The 14,077-nt window shown below is 36.2% G+C and overlaps 1 pseudogene; it reads right to left on the bottom strand.

The window, feature by feature from the left end:
- Positions 1 to 7,532: 7,532 nt before the first annotated feature.
- Positions 7,533 to 9,518, bottom strand: LOC101440745 (kinesin-like protein KIF2A pseudogene; annotated as a pseudogene).
- Between the last annotated feature and the right edge of the window lie 4,559 nt (positions 9,519 to 14,077).

Raw genomic sequence — 14,077 nt, 5'->3', positions numbered from 1 at the left:
AAATGATATATTGAGCATTATAGTTGGTTATGTCCTTCTCCAGCAAAAAGTGCCTTTACAGTTTGTATTAGTCAGTCAAAGGGATGCTGATGCAAAGTACCAGAACTCTGTTGGTTTTATAAAGGGTCTTTCTTTGGGTGGAAGCTTACAGTTACAAGGCCCTAATGAGTCTAACTCAAGGTAACATAAGAGGTATTTTCTCACCCAAAGTCATTTGGCCATGTGTTGGAGCAAATTGGAGGGTGATGTCTGAAAGATTTCAGCCTTTCTTCTTCCTCTTAAGGTTCCATGGTTCTGTTTCTTCCAATCTCAGCTGTAGGCTGGGATAAGACTCATCTTCTCCCTGGGGCTCAGCTGCAGCTATAGGCTATTAGGCTCATATCTCTTCCCAGGGTTTCTGTTTTTCAACAGAACTGTCTCTATTCCTGTGTTCTTCTCCTGTGTATTTACTTCCCAGGACTCCAGCATCAAAAACTAAAACTCTTTCCTCTGCTGTGTTGTTTTCTCACCAAGGGGGCAGGAACTCAATGTTCTACTGATGTGGCCGAATCAAAGCCTTAATCATAATTTAATCAAGTAAAAGTGATACCTCTGATTTTAATACAATTTAAAATGCCCAGAGGAACAGACCAGTTTACAAACATAATCCAATATCTGTTTTTGGAATTCATAAGACATATCAAACTGCCACATCGTTGAAGACAGCATTAATTCTAGAATTGAACATGCTGAAGGTAAGTAATTGACTTTGTACCGAAATTGTTAACTGCTTTAGTACAAAACACAGACAGAAACAGGACAAGCATTATTACATTATATTTGCCCAATAATTCTCAGCTAAATCTTGGACAATAATCCCCCAATGAAAAATATATGATATAGAAATAATTTCTAACTTAGAATTGGATTGTATTCCAAAAGCTTATTCTGGTGACTTGAAAATTGAAAACAATTTGGAAGGGAAACCCAAATACATAGGCCATATTAAAACTGGTGGCTGCTAGCCTCCCATGCAAATTAGCATGGGACTGGACAGGGCTTTTACATTTAGGAGCACTCCTACGCTACTGTTCAATATCTTCTGACTTAGGCATGTTTTCCCTACACTTCCTATAATTATTTGAGCTAACAAAATAACTTTTTAATAAATTGGAAGCTATTTGGTTCTTCTGTGTAAATCTCAGGTAAAGAAACAAAAGTTCCATTTAGGCAGAGCGACAAGTTCTGGGCAGAAATTCTTTGACATATATGCCAACCTTTTTTGGTTTTTTACTTTGGAAGTAATGCTTAAGACTTTCATCTTCTACTAATTCTGTAGTAGTACTTTGAATCAGGAGTGGAGGTGTAATAAGAGGTTGAGTACAAATTTCAAATCTAAAAGTAATTATTTTCTGTGGCCACTGATTACATATGTCTAATCTAGACAGGTCATGCAAAGATTTAGCTTTTATCAGAGGGTCTGCTCTAAATTACATTATTAGCATTTAGCAGTTTGGTTAGTTGTAAATTTTCCAAAATCAATACTTACTTCAGTTTTATCCCCCATGAGGTATATATGGGTGTATTAGTCAGACCAAGGGGTGCTGATGCAAAATACCAAAAACTGGATGGTTTTTATAAAGGGTATTTATTTGGGGTAGGAGCTTACAGATACCAGGCCATAAAGCAAAAATTACTTCCCTCACCAAAGTCTATTTTCACGTGTTGGAGCAAGATGGCTGCCGATGTCTGCGAGGGTTCAGGCTTCCTGGGTTCCACTGGTATGAGCAACTCTGTTTTCTCCACAATGTCAGCTGTAGACTATCAGGCGAAAGACTCTGTCTCTCTCCCCAGGGCTCCAGCTTAAGACTTCAGCATCAAACTCCAATGTCAAAACTCCAACATTAAAAGCCCTCAACTCTGTCTTTTGCCATGCCTTTTATCTGCGAGTCCCCACCCACCAAAGGGCGGGGACTCAATGGCCTACTGACACAATCAATATAATCTCAAATGCCCAGAGGAAAAGATCAGTTTACAAACATAATCCAATATTTCTTTTTGGAATTCATCAATAATACCAAACTGTTACAATGGGTTTATCAATTTTTAAATTGCTTGAATTTTCATGAGTCTTTGCTCATTCATCTATTCATTTACTTATGCATTCATTCATCCAAAAATTACTTTTTAAGATCACAGATTGAATGATCTTGATAATTGTAATATAACAATATAATGAAACAAAGAGCCTTGGCCCAAGTTCTAACGAGGGAGACAGGCAATACAAAATAAACATAAATAAGAATACAAATTCATAAATTACATACTATGAATGGGATAGGTACTGTAGGATAGTGGAAAAGTGAAGCACATTAGGGAGGCTGGGATTGTTGGGAAATGCAATTGCAATTTTGGAAAATGGGGCAATTGATTGAAGACGACTGACTGAAGGAGTAGACAGAGCTGTGTGCAAATCAGGAGGAAGAGCATTTCAGGCAGTAAGGCGCAGCCAGTGCAAAACTGTGTCTGATGTTGTTGAAACAGCAAGGAGCCCAGTGCAGCTGAAGCAGAATGAAAATGAAGAGTAGGAGGTAGGTTCAAAGAGGAAACAGGGTAGAGATCTAGACCATTTATGGACTGTGTGCTTTACTCTGAGCATCCCAAAAAGAGGCAAGACTGCAATAGGTTATTCTACAGAAACTTTTGTTGAATTCAAAGACAAAGGAGAGATCAGTGATAGAGAAAAAGTGATTGAGGGAATTCAGAAAGAGGGATTGGCCTTTGTGTTTTGTCTACACTATCAGCACAGAAAGTACCCAGGAGATTTGGGGTAGTTCTCTGCATGTGACTGCCTTCTAATAACACCTCAAGTTTTTGTCATGTATGTATGTTTTAAAATATTCTTTTGTCTGTAGCTCTGTTTCCATTTATATTCCTTTTATTGGTGATCACATTCATTTCCATGGCTTAGATTAATAATTTAATGCTCATGACTCCCAAATTTATGATTGCAGCCCAGCAGTATCTGCTGAAGACCAGACCTATAATGTCAAATGACAACTTGCCCTACGGCTGCAGAAGCTTGACATGGACACATTTCATTGAACTAGTTGCTAATCATCTTTCAAGCCTTTGCTTAAATCTCAATGATTTCTAGATTACTTTGAATTCCATTGTACTTTGCTCTGACAGTCCTCAAGATACTTATAGTCATTAGGTTTATGCTGTCTTCTTCACAGAACTACAGGTTCCATGAGGGTAGCAACTGCTTGTATTTCACTCATTACTGTATCACTGGTGCTCAATATTTTTTGACAAATTGACATTTTCTCATAGGGTTGATAATTTACATATTTAACCATTCAAAAGGTAATGATTTTAGGTAATAATAACTCAAAATATGAGAATTAATCAAGGATTGCAAATTTTATTTAGGTGCTCAGGTCATTCAACGTGATTATAGTCCAAATTGCATTATTCCAATTGCTTTATAATTTTAGCATATGTGGAAGCCTGACCCAAAATAACTAACATCACTGCAAAGGAGAGAGTCATGAAATGACCAAGTAATCACGTTGTATTGGGATCATGCCTTACCTTCACTTCTCACTTCTTTAAACATAATAGGAACAACCCTGTGATGATTGAAAGAAAAAAAAGTGTGTGCCTTGTATATGATTTTTCTCTCTGACATCTGTTCTGTTGACTGATCTTCTCAGAGAGAAAAACAGATGAGCTTTTTTTCCTCTCTCATTTTATAGGTCTTTGTGAACCCAGAAACTGAAATATGTTACAGAGAATGTATGGCTAAGGCTCCTGTTGTAGATTGAGATGAAAAAAAATATAGCAATCAATGAGTCAAATGTGACTCCCAAGTTTCAGTTCAATGGGAAAAAGGAGAAAAATTAATCTTAACAATTTCTGAGTATATTAGATGCTTGAGTTTAGAGAGCAGGATGGATTAGATGGTATTGTAGACTTAGAGTCGTGTGTATATAGGCAGTAGTGGAGTGGTGGTTTAACTTCATGTGAAAAATTGAGGAGACGAGATAAGATATCAAAAGTATGCAGTGGTCAACTCACTCATTATTGTCTGATGCTATTGTGACATTGTTCTGGTGTTATGTGAAATTAATCCAGAATAGAGTCTGAACTGTTCTGTCACGTCTTAAACTTCCTGTATTCTTACCTTTCTACAATTAATGACCTATTCAGGAGTCATCAAAATAATTAGAAGGTAGTCACTACAGTTGTAGCTGAACATAGTGTATCAGTTCAGCTATGTTTTCATTCCCAAATGTAAATCCTACTCAAAAACTGCTTTTGTAGATTAAAATTACATTGAGAGGTTTACTCAGCAGGTGCCATATTTTAGCCCATTATTAAAGATTACATAGGAGTTATCAATGTAATTACATGGGTTTTATAACATTTTTTGTGAACTTGAAAAAATATTGAACAGTTTGATAAACTAATAATTAAAATTCATTTTTTCAGTCTTTCTCTTCCATCCTGCTGCCTTGGCAAAATGCTCCTTAAAATGTGACTGATTTTTGCCATGCGTCATTCAACCTCTACTTCCTCTGTTGGAATCAAACTGTCCACAGGAGCTCCTACCTGCAACCTGTGTCTGTTGTTTCAAATGGGATTATTGGCTTTGCACTTTGCAGATTTTTTCTAAAAATGTGCATCACTGAGTCTTATCTGCAATTTCTTGTACTCATATTTGACTTTCATTGCTTAGACAGCCATACTGCCTATTTTGTGACAAAGGTTTTCTAATGCTTTCTAGTTTTGTCAAGGATATTTGCATGTCTGTGATTAGTAACTTCTTAGAGACAGGCCTATTCAAATATTCAAGTAAACTCGTAGGATAAGAAACAGTCCTCCTTAGAAAGTATAATATATTTGAATGGTGTGAAATTCCACTGACTTTCAGATTAACGTTCTATAATTTCTAGCCTGGAGTTAAGTAATGTGCATTTCACATGGCCTGTAATTTAATAATACATTGATAGCCTTCTCCTGTCTTTTTGTCACTGTCTGAAGGGATATCTCATTATGTTCTCATTAGCTCCAATTCTGACTTCATGACATATCTTAGGGAGCTAACAAAGACTCTGGAAGCATAAAGTGGCATTTTAGTTTCAAAAATGTGTCTACCATATTATTAAAATCATAAAAACATATATTCAGTAACATTTAAAAAATACCAAGTCAGATTTGCCTTCATTCCTACTATTTGATTAATGGTTTAATAGTTAACATTTATCACTAGTTATGCAGCTCCCAAGTGTCATAACTATTTCTTAGTGTTTTCATATATTAAGTTACTTAATCCTCACAAAAACTCTATGACATCAGTACTAGTATCATCATATCCATTTTGCCACATCTCATAGAGGTGAAGTAATTTACTAGGGGACAATAGGAAAGAAAGAAAGACTTACTCTGACCCTTACCTACTCCTAGCCCCCAAAGAAACCCAAACCCAGTAATACTGCCATTATTTCCTTTTTCAATTAATGCCAACCATTCTTATTTGCAGATTTTGCCATTTATTCAATTGGTTAATAAGCATGTATTGAGTCCAACTTTGTGCCAGGGGCTCAGAATACAATTTCAGACAAGGCAAATATGCCCCCTGTCACATAGAACTTACAGTCAATGAAGACATGGAGAAGTCAACCAGCAGCTTGAATGCCAAGGACATGCTTAGTGAGAATGGGAAGAGGCCCCTAGACTGAGAACTAAAGCAAAGAATAGGAATTGGTTTGGCTGAGTTTTTCAGGCTGAGAAAAAATTCACATTCAAAACCTAGAAGCAAGAGTGGCAGGAGCATAAAGGGAATTAAAGCAATAATGTTTGACTGAAAGAATGGGTGTTTAAGGGTGATGGTGAAGGAGGGCATGAGGATGTAGGGTAAATGAAGTTTCTTTTATGATGGAACATGCAAGGACCTATTGATTTGGGGTATGATTGTCAGGGCAGTGGGGAGCATTTGAAGAATTTTATGCAAAGGAGTCAAAACCTTGTGAATTTTGAGGAGTTTAGAGAGGGAAGTGGAGAATATACTGGAAGGGAAAAAAGTGAAGGAATGGGGACCACTTAGCTGGCTGCTGCAGTGATTGACTGGGAAAAAGATGGTGAACTGAACCGGGAAGCAGTGGTAGGTGGAGAAAAGTCAACAGGTTTTATGAATACCTTTAAAACTTGGATGAGGTGGATAGCTGAGGGAAAGGAAGGTGTTAAGAATGTTACCTATTGTTCCAGGTTAGGTAACTTGGGTAATCCACATGAAAATAGGGAAGATGGAAAGAGTGCCTCTGAACTTGTCATTCTGCCTATGGTCCTGTACAAATGCCTGTGTTTGGAACATGCATTAATCTAGTTTTACCTAAATTATACCTGAGGGAGCACGGATAAATCAAGTTTTACTTGTGCTGAAAATGAGATGTACTAGGATTTTATATGCAAATAAAATGCAGAAATCCTGAATTCTCCTCTACTCTTCTTATTGTTAGGTGAACCATTTTCTAACATAATCCTGAATAAAGAACTGAAAGGTGCAATTTACTTCATCTTTCAAAAGACTTTGATAAAGTTAGAATAGATGATTATGGAAATTATGTAACCATATAAATAGGAATCCTGTTTTAAAATATTTAGGACAGATTTATAGTAAATTTTTATTTGTGCAACTCTCTGAAAATTATGGTTAGATAAGAGGTCTTTTTTCCCTCAGAATTTCATTACTTTTTATTAGGTACCACATAACTTATATTTTAGTTCTTTACAAAGAAATGCTAGGAAAATTATAACCATGTCCTATAGTTTGAAAATCATAGTTCCAGATTTCTTTATATATAAGATAGAATGGTACAGCAGCTATGTGCACTGTCACAGACTTTAGTTCCACTCAATGATATGGCACATTCTGCAAAATTAACTAGTCACATACAAAAGTTGTCTCAAATATAGTAAAAATGTATATATAATGAAGGTAATTTATAATGACAAATAAGGAATGTCATTTATCTTGTCTGTGCTTCAGAAATTTAGGGTCAGTAGCTTTTACTCAAGGTCCAAAGCAGGAAGAGGTTAGCACAGCTGTCTCTAGAAGTAGTTCAGGTATGTGCAACCACTGATGAGGCATGCATATATGCAGAGAATTTAAATTGTTCAGTCTTGCTATGAAAATTGGCTGGAGTTAAAAGAAATGCTGTGGCTTCCCCTTACTACGCACCTCTGGATGGAGTCCACAATCTTACTTCATCATATAGAAAGTAAAATTGGCAAGGATCTCCCTAAGTAAATCACCATTTGGGTAAATGAAACAAAATGCTTCACTGATCCCAATTCTGGGTTATGCCTCTGGACTAGAAGCATTTTGAAGACAGAAGAATGTTTCACAAAATTGAAATGTCACTCAGGTGAAGACAAGACATTTTCCACAGACACTTAAAATTTCAAACTTTTCAAATGGCCCTGACTGCTGAACCATTTTATTATAGTAGTGGAGGTTCTGTGGATCTTTAGCAGCAAATGCCAATTCAAAGGGCCCGGGGTCTCTTCAGAATGATTTGCTTGCTGGCATGTTCTTGGAGACCTGCACAAAAAGATTTCAGTTTATCCCACAGCTTGGCTAAAAATGTCTAATTTTTGCTTAAGAACAGTTTCAAGTTGTGTAGCATACATCATAGTCTACTTCAGTCATGTCTAGGAGAGACTTTTCATCTTCTAACCATTGAATAGATTCTTGGAACACTGCCCTGTGATCTTCTAAAACTTGTTCTTCCATTTCTACCATTTTTGGAACAGCTTTGTTGAAAGTAAACAATTACGAAGAAACCTCTCCTTCATTTTGTTCAAAAAAAAGTTTTAAATCATCTCTCTGAGGAACTTCCCACACCCCACTGTGTCTCTAAGTCATCGATCTGATTTGGTGAATGGTACATTAGTGGACAGACGTCACTAGCCGAGTTTGGATCCACAGTCAATTCTATCACCCTATTTGTGCATCTTGATGTATTAAGAGTGTTTTCACAGGCGCTCTCCCTGGAGAGATTGTGGCAATCATGCAAGTACGGGGATTTTCACCAGTGATCAAATCTCTTAACACTTGAGTGAGTTTACTTGCTGAAAAGGAGTCTGAGGTTTATTTCTACCTAAGGCTCTGATGCACTCCTTGAGCGGTAAAAGACTTCTTTTTTTTTAAAATTTTTATTAATCTCAGCACCTTCAAGCCTGGTTTGCCTGTCTACACTTGAAGTATCAGCTCCTCTTTCATTTCCAGCCAAATCAATGAGAGACATTTTCCATGCAGCTTTCCTTCCCTTCTAAAAATAATCTGAAATACTGCATGGCTACAAGATGAATGTGCATTTGCAGATGTTTGACCAGATGTTCTGCACCTGTTGCCTATGTTGATGAGTTTCAGCACATCTTCAACACATTTGAGCTCCTGTTCCTGTAATCCCACCACTTGAACTTGCTGTTTCCCATGTTCTAGCACTCATAACTTATTTTTCCTGTTTAGTAAATCAAACACCTTTCCACTGTAAATTTCAAAAAAGGTTGCCACACTTGAAGTTCTAACTTCTTATAGTTTGGCTTTTTTTAGCATTAAAAAAAAAAACCCTCAAGATGTTAATGCATAAATCCCATTAGAACAATCTACCTGAAAAGTCACCACCCATAGTATGAGTTTTTCCATTTCCAGTCTACCCATAAGCAAAGCATATAGTCATTTCCCTTTCCAATATAGTTTCCACTAGTGGTCTAGCTGTAAACCTGTCAACCATTTCATTAGGAGCTGAGTCATCAAAGGCATAATCAAAACGAAATGTTTGGTTTTCTAGGTACCTTGTTTTGACTCATGTACCATCACAAAATCTTTACTAGGGATTGTGATCACATAGAGCTCTTTCATTTGTGTTTCTTCTTTATTGAGTGGTCGTGTCCTTACACAAACACATTTACTTTTCCTTACACATTTACATTTACTGTGCTTATCTGCTGTTCTTAACAGTCTATAATCCAAACTTCCTCTAGACCTTCGGATCATACACATAATTTCATAACTTGGGTTTGTAGCATTATCATCTAGCCTCTTCTTTCTCTAAGTTCTTGCTGTTACAGTCTGTTTTCCTCGTAATTTTTCTACTTCTTTCACACAGTTGGATTTTGGACGTGCATTCTGTTGCGCAGAAGACTGTTCAGGAAGTTGATTAAGTCGTGCACGTGCAGAACCAACACTCATCTCTTGGAGGAGGGTCATTCTTAATAGAAGCCACAGTCTGCCAATTCTTTATAATTTTGTTTACTTTGGCTGAGGATGCTGGAGGCGGAGGTGTTTCTGGACTGGGTTCAATTTCTTCATCAGCTACAAGATCTGGGTTAAGTGAGAAGATGCTCTCCAGGTCAATCTCTTTGCCTTTCGTATTTCCATTTTCTCTCCATTCATCACTTGCATTTTCATTATCTTCATTTAAAGATGGTAGCATTGCTTGATGTATTTGGCCATTACTCCGCTTCATCTTCGTAAATCCCCCTCTGGATCTGGCCAAAGTAGAGGGCGGAAGAGGCGAGACGGGGCGGGGTAGGTGTGGGACGGGGAGAGACTCCCCGAGGCGGCCCATGGCCGGGGCCACAGAGCGAACACGAGCAGGGACCGCGGGGCGCAGCGGCGGGAGAGCGGCGGGAGAGCGGCGGGAAGCACCGGGGCCCGGGGAGCGGGGCGGCGCCGGGAGCGGGAAAGTGGGAGCGCTCCGGCCGCCCGCCCAGGAGCGGTCGCCGCGCCTGGGGCAGGCGGGAGTTTAAGAATTTCAGTGCAAGGTCTCCCTCTCTCTCTCATCTATCTATGTATAAACATTTATATATTTAGGCATGTGTAGGTATAAGTAACCCAAAAGTTGTATTAGATATTATAATAAAATTTAGATAACAGTTTTTTAAATCTCTAAATTATATCTTTTAAAATATATTTTAAAATGTCTATTTTCAATGCATTTCCAAAGTTGTGTGTGTGTGTGTGTGTGTGTTTTTTATGCTTGGGGTACACCTTTGTGGAGTATTTGGTTTGAGATTATAAAGGCATCGTGTGAAATAATGCCTGGAAAAATGTGCATCTAGCAATTGGCTGAAATCTTTCCCTGTATATGCAGTTGCTTTTTACCATTTTGCAATTCAGGTAGTTAACACTACAATTAGCTGTAAGCAGGTGTGTACAGTTTTACAGCACTCTTTCAAAACAGAAGACTTTGGCAACCTGTGTGTTCTCTTCATGGTAAAATAGGTCATAAAATGAAACAGTGCTGTTTTACATTTCGAGAAAATTTCCCATTTGTTTCTAATTATCTTGCTATTGAATAAGCACTATTGTTTTACAGTGTTTGTTCATAGACACAGTGTAGTTGTTTTGGAACTAGTGGATTTAAATAAGCAGGATATCAAAAAGTGTCTAAAACATCTTTAACAACCTAAATGATTTCCATTTGGCTACATCCCAAGTAGAATTGAAATAGGAAAAAAAAAGAGGGTGACATTTTAGTGATTTTTTGTGTGTTTTATTGTTTTGCAGTTAGTCCAATCCTTTTTATGCTGCCTCGCAAGATAGAATTTTCTACTGATGAAAACGAAATTGGCTGAATAACATGGTGTTGAATGGAGGGTGTTGGGAAGGGAAGTCCCAATGCCAAATCAGCTATAATATTTTTAATCAGAGTTAATTGATGCCAGCTGTATGATCTGTGAGCTTTATTTTTTCCCCTTCATTTATGGGTAAAGAAAGGTGAGGTTGCTTCTATTTCAACTTAGAAGGTGGAATTGGCTGCCAGTCATTATGAATCTGTGGGTAGAGATTTACTTGGTATTTACTGTACAGGGAAAAGACTTCACTGGTTCAAGTAGTATTGTAATTTAGATTACAGGGTAACAAGCTTTAATTCTTTCAAAATTACATCGAAACAAATAAGAGACCTATTACCTATCTTTATAGTTTACTTTAGGAAAATATTGTAGGTGATCTTGATGATGCCATTTTATTAATCTATTACAATAATAGATCTATATTGTTCTTTTAAGATTATCTGTTATAATTGTAGTTAAACCCCATACAATTTGAATTGGCATAAACCTGGTCTGTCCACAAAATGGTTCCTTAAAATACATGCGCAAATAACATGCTCACGGAATCTACACATGTATTTAACACACACATGCACCCAGAACACATACACTGACACCCAAGGATATTCCCAAATCAATTCATCATCTGGGAAATGCACATTAAACCATGAGATAGCACTTCATACCCACAAGATTGGCTATTAATTTTTCAATAAAGGAAATAAATGTTGGTGAGGATATAGTGAAATCGGAACCCACATATACTGCTGGTGAGATTGTAAAATGGTGCAGCCACTAAGAAAACAATGTGGTGACTCCTAAGAAATTTGAACAAAAAAGTACCCTATTACCCAGCAATTCTACTTCTTGGTATATAACTCAAAGAATTGGAAGCAAACAGATATTTTTACACCAATGTACAAAGCAGCAGTATTCGTAATAGACAAAAGGAGGAAGAAACACAAGTGTGAATCAACAGATGAATAGGTAATAAAAGGAGGTATATATATATATACCTTGGAAAATTATACAGCTATAAGAAGGAAAGACGTTCCAATGCCTGCCACAACATGGGTTGAAACTTGAAGACATCATGCCAAATAAGATGACAGACAAAAAAAGACAAATATTCTGAGATCACACTTATATGAAAATTCCTAGAACTGTTAAATGTGTAGACAGAAAATAGATTACAGATTACCAGGGCTCAAAGTTTGGGTGCAAAGTTTCTGTTTGAGGTGATGGAAATTTTAGGCAATGGATGAATGTGACGGTAGGACAGTATTGTGAATGTAACTAATATCACTGAACTGTACACCTGAAAGTGGTTAAAATGGGAAATGTGGACTTGCATATATGTTAATACCATGAAAGTAAAAATAAAGAAATCTTAAAGGAATTGAAAAAGTTGTTTTGATTACATAATCAGACAAACTGAATTGTTTTAATTGCAGGGAAGTGACAGTTCTAAATATTCTGTTGTCTTTCACATGAATATATTCCTAATAATCTGTCTCCTTTAATGTTTGTTTTTACTAGAAAAGTGATTACACACAATTCAATGCAAATATCATACTAGTATTTGCACTGAATTGAGACTGCTTTTAATCATGAAACTACAAATAAACCTATGGCCAGATTTCAGATGTCCATGGATCCTTTCTCTCCCCTGCTACTTCTACTTTACAGAGCAAGTATCAGAAAAGATGTCGGACATTATGTGAATATATAAAGTCTTACCATTAATTAGCCTCCCACCATTTTTGCTTCATGGCCATTTTGTTATCAGTTGTTTTTAAATGGTGAAAGATTTATTTGATGATCAAAACTATCTGTCTGGTTCCTATTTATTTTCTGAAGGACCTAGTTTGACTAGTTGTTAAACTCCAAAGATGGTTTGGGTTTAAAATATTGTTTTCTAAAGTGCCTATTTAATGTACCAAATTCAGAATGACATTTTGACGTATTTATTCTAAATTTATAACTTATTTAGAAGACTCCCTTTAAGAATCATGTGCCCTTGATAAGGTTATTTCATAACAAGTTTAAAATTATCAAGGGAAAAGATTATTCTAATTTTTTTAAATCAACAATGTTAGTGTAGTGACTTCTACAATCACACCAGCTAGAATTTTTTTCAGATGTAAATTTTAAAATTAAAAGTAGCCTGAAAGATAGATATGTAGACCAATGGAATAGAATCAAGAGTTCAGAAATAAACCCATACATCCATGGCCAACTGATTTTTGACAAATTTCCAAGTACATTAATTGGGGAAAGGATGATCTGGTCAACAAATGGTGATGGCAAACTGGATATTTACTTGGAAAAAATGAAATTGGACCCTTAACTCTATGTAAAAAAATTAAGTCAATTTGTATCAAGGGCATAAACATAAGAGCTAAAACCATAACACCAGGGGCTTTAAGTTCAGGGAGAAGAGGGAGTTATTACTTAGTGGATGCAGAGCTTCTACCAGGGTGATGAAAAGGTTGAGGTAATAGATATTGGTGAGTTTAGCACAATATTGTGAATATAATAAATGAAATGGAATCATACACTTGAAAGCAGTTAAAATGGGGAATTTGCATTGCATGTACATTATTACAATAAAAAGTTTTTAAAAAGGAGCATGAAATATGAGAGCTTGTATCCAGGGTTTTTGAGGATGTTTTGATCTTTCTTTTTAGTCATAACTAGAATATAGCCCCACTCTTCCTGCCTCAACAACTTTTCTCCCTTCCTGTACTTTTTAAATATAAAGGAGATTTATGTATTTCCTAATCCAAATAATTCCACTTGCAAATCTTTAATGTAAGGTAGTTACTAAAAATATATCCCAACTTTTCAGGCATGAGATTTTGCTGGTTAGGTTGCATTAAAATATATTTTTTAACAACTGTGTTGTAATATGTAGAATGAATTTATTTTGAAAAAAACAATGGTTGGGGTCATCTTTATGCTCATTGTTATTTCAAGTGAAATGCAAAGTACTAAAATGATTTGTTTCTAATGTTAAATCTTATAGAAAAGTCATCTCCATTTCAAAGTAACCATAAAAAATACATAAAAACTCTGTATGGTTGCCCTCTTAGATATATGTGTACTTTACACATGAACTCAAGATGTCATTGAATATTTTCTCTTGTATTATTGGAAGCACTCCATATGCAGGTGGCTATACAAAAGCCTAATGAGAAAAAGACTTTTCTCTCTCTTGACTCATTCTTAGAGCCTTCAGAGGTGTTAACAAGATTGCTAACCAGTAAAATGCAAATCATTTTCTCTCCATAGATAAAGAAAACAAAAAAAATACTTTAATAAAAATCATTTTGTGCCTTTTTGCTATATCTCTGAAATGAAAATGAAAGATATTTTTATTTAATTCTGTGGCTAAAGAACATTGTTAGATTAAGCCTTTGAGTTTCTTATTGATCTTCCATTTTGATATATAAAAGGCAAACAATCA

This window comes from Dasypus novemcinctus, chromosome 15 (genome assembly GCF_030445035.2).
Source record: "Dasypus novemcinctus isolate mDasNov1 chromosome 15, mDasNov1.1.hap2, whole genome shotgun sequence".
Classification (NCBI taxonomy): Eukaryota; Metazoa; Chordata; class Mammalia; order Cingulata; family Dasypodidae; genus Dasypus; species Dasypus novemcinctus.
This window is presented reverse-complemented; position numbering and strand designations above follow the sequence as displayed.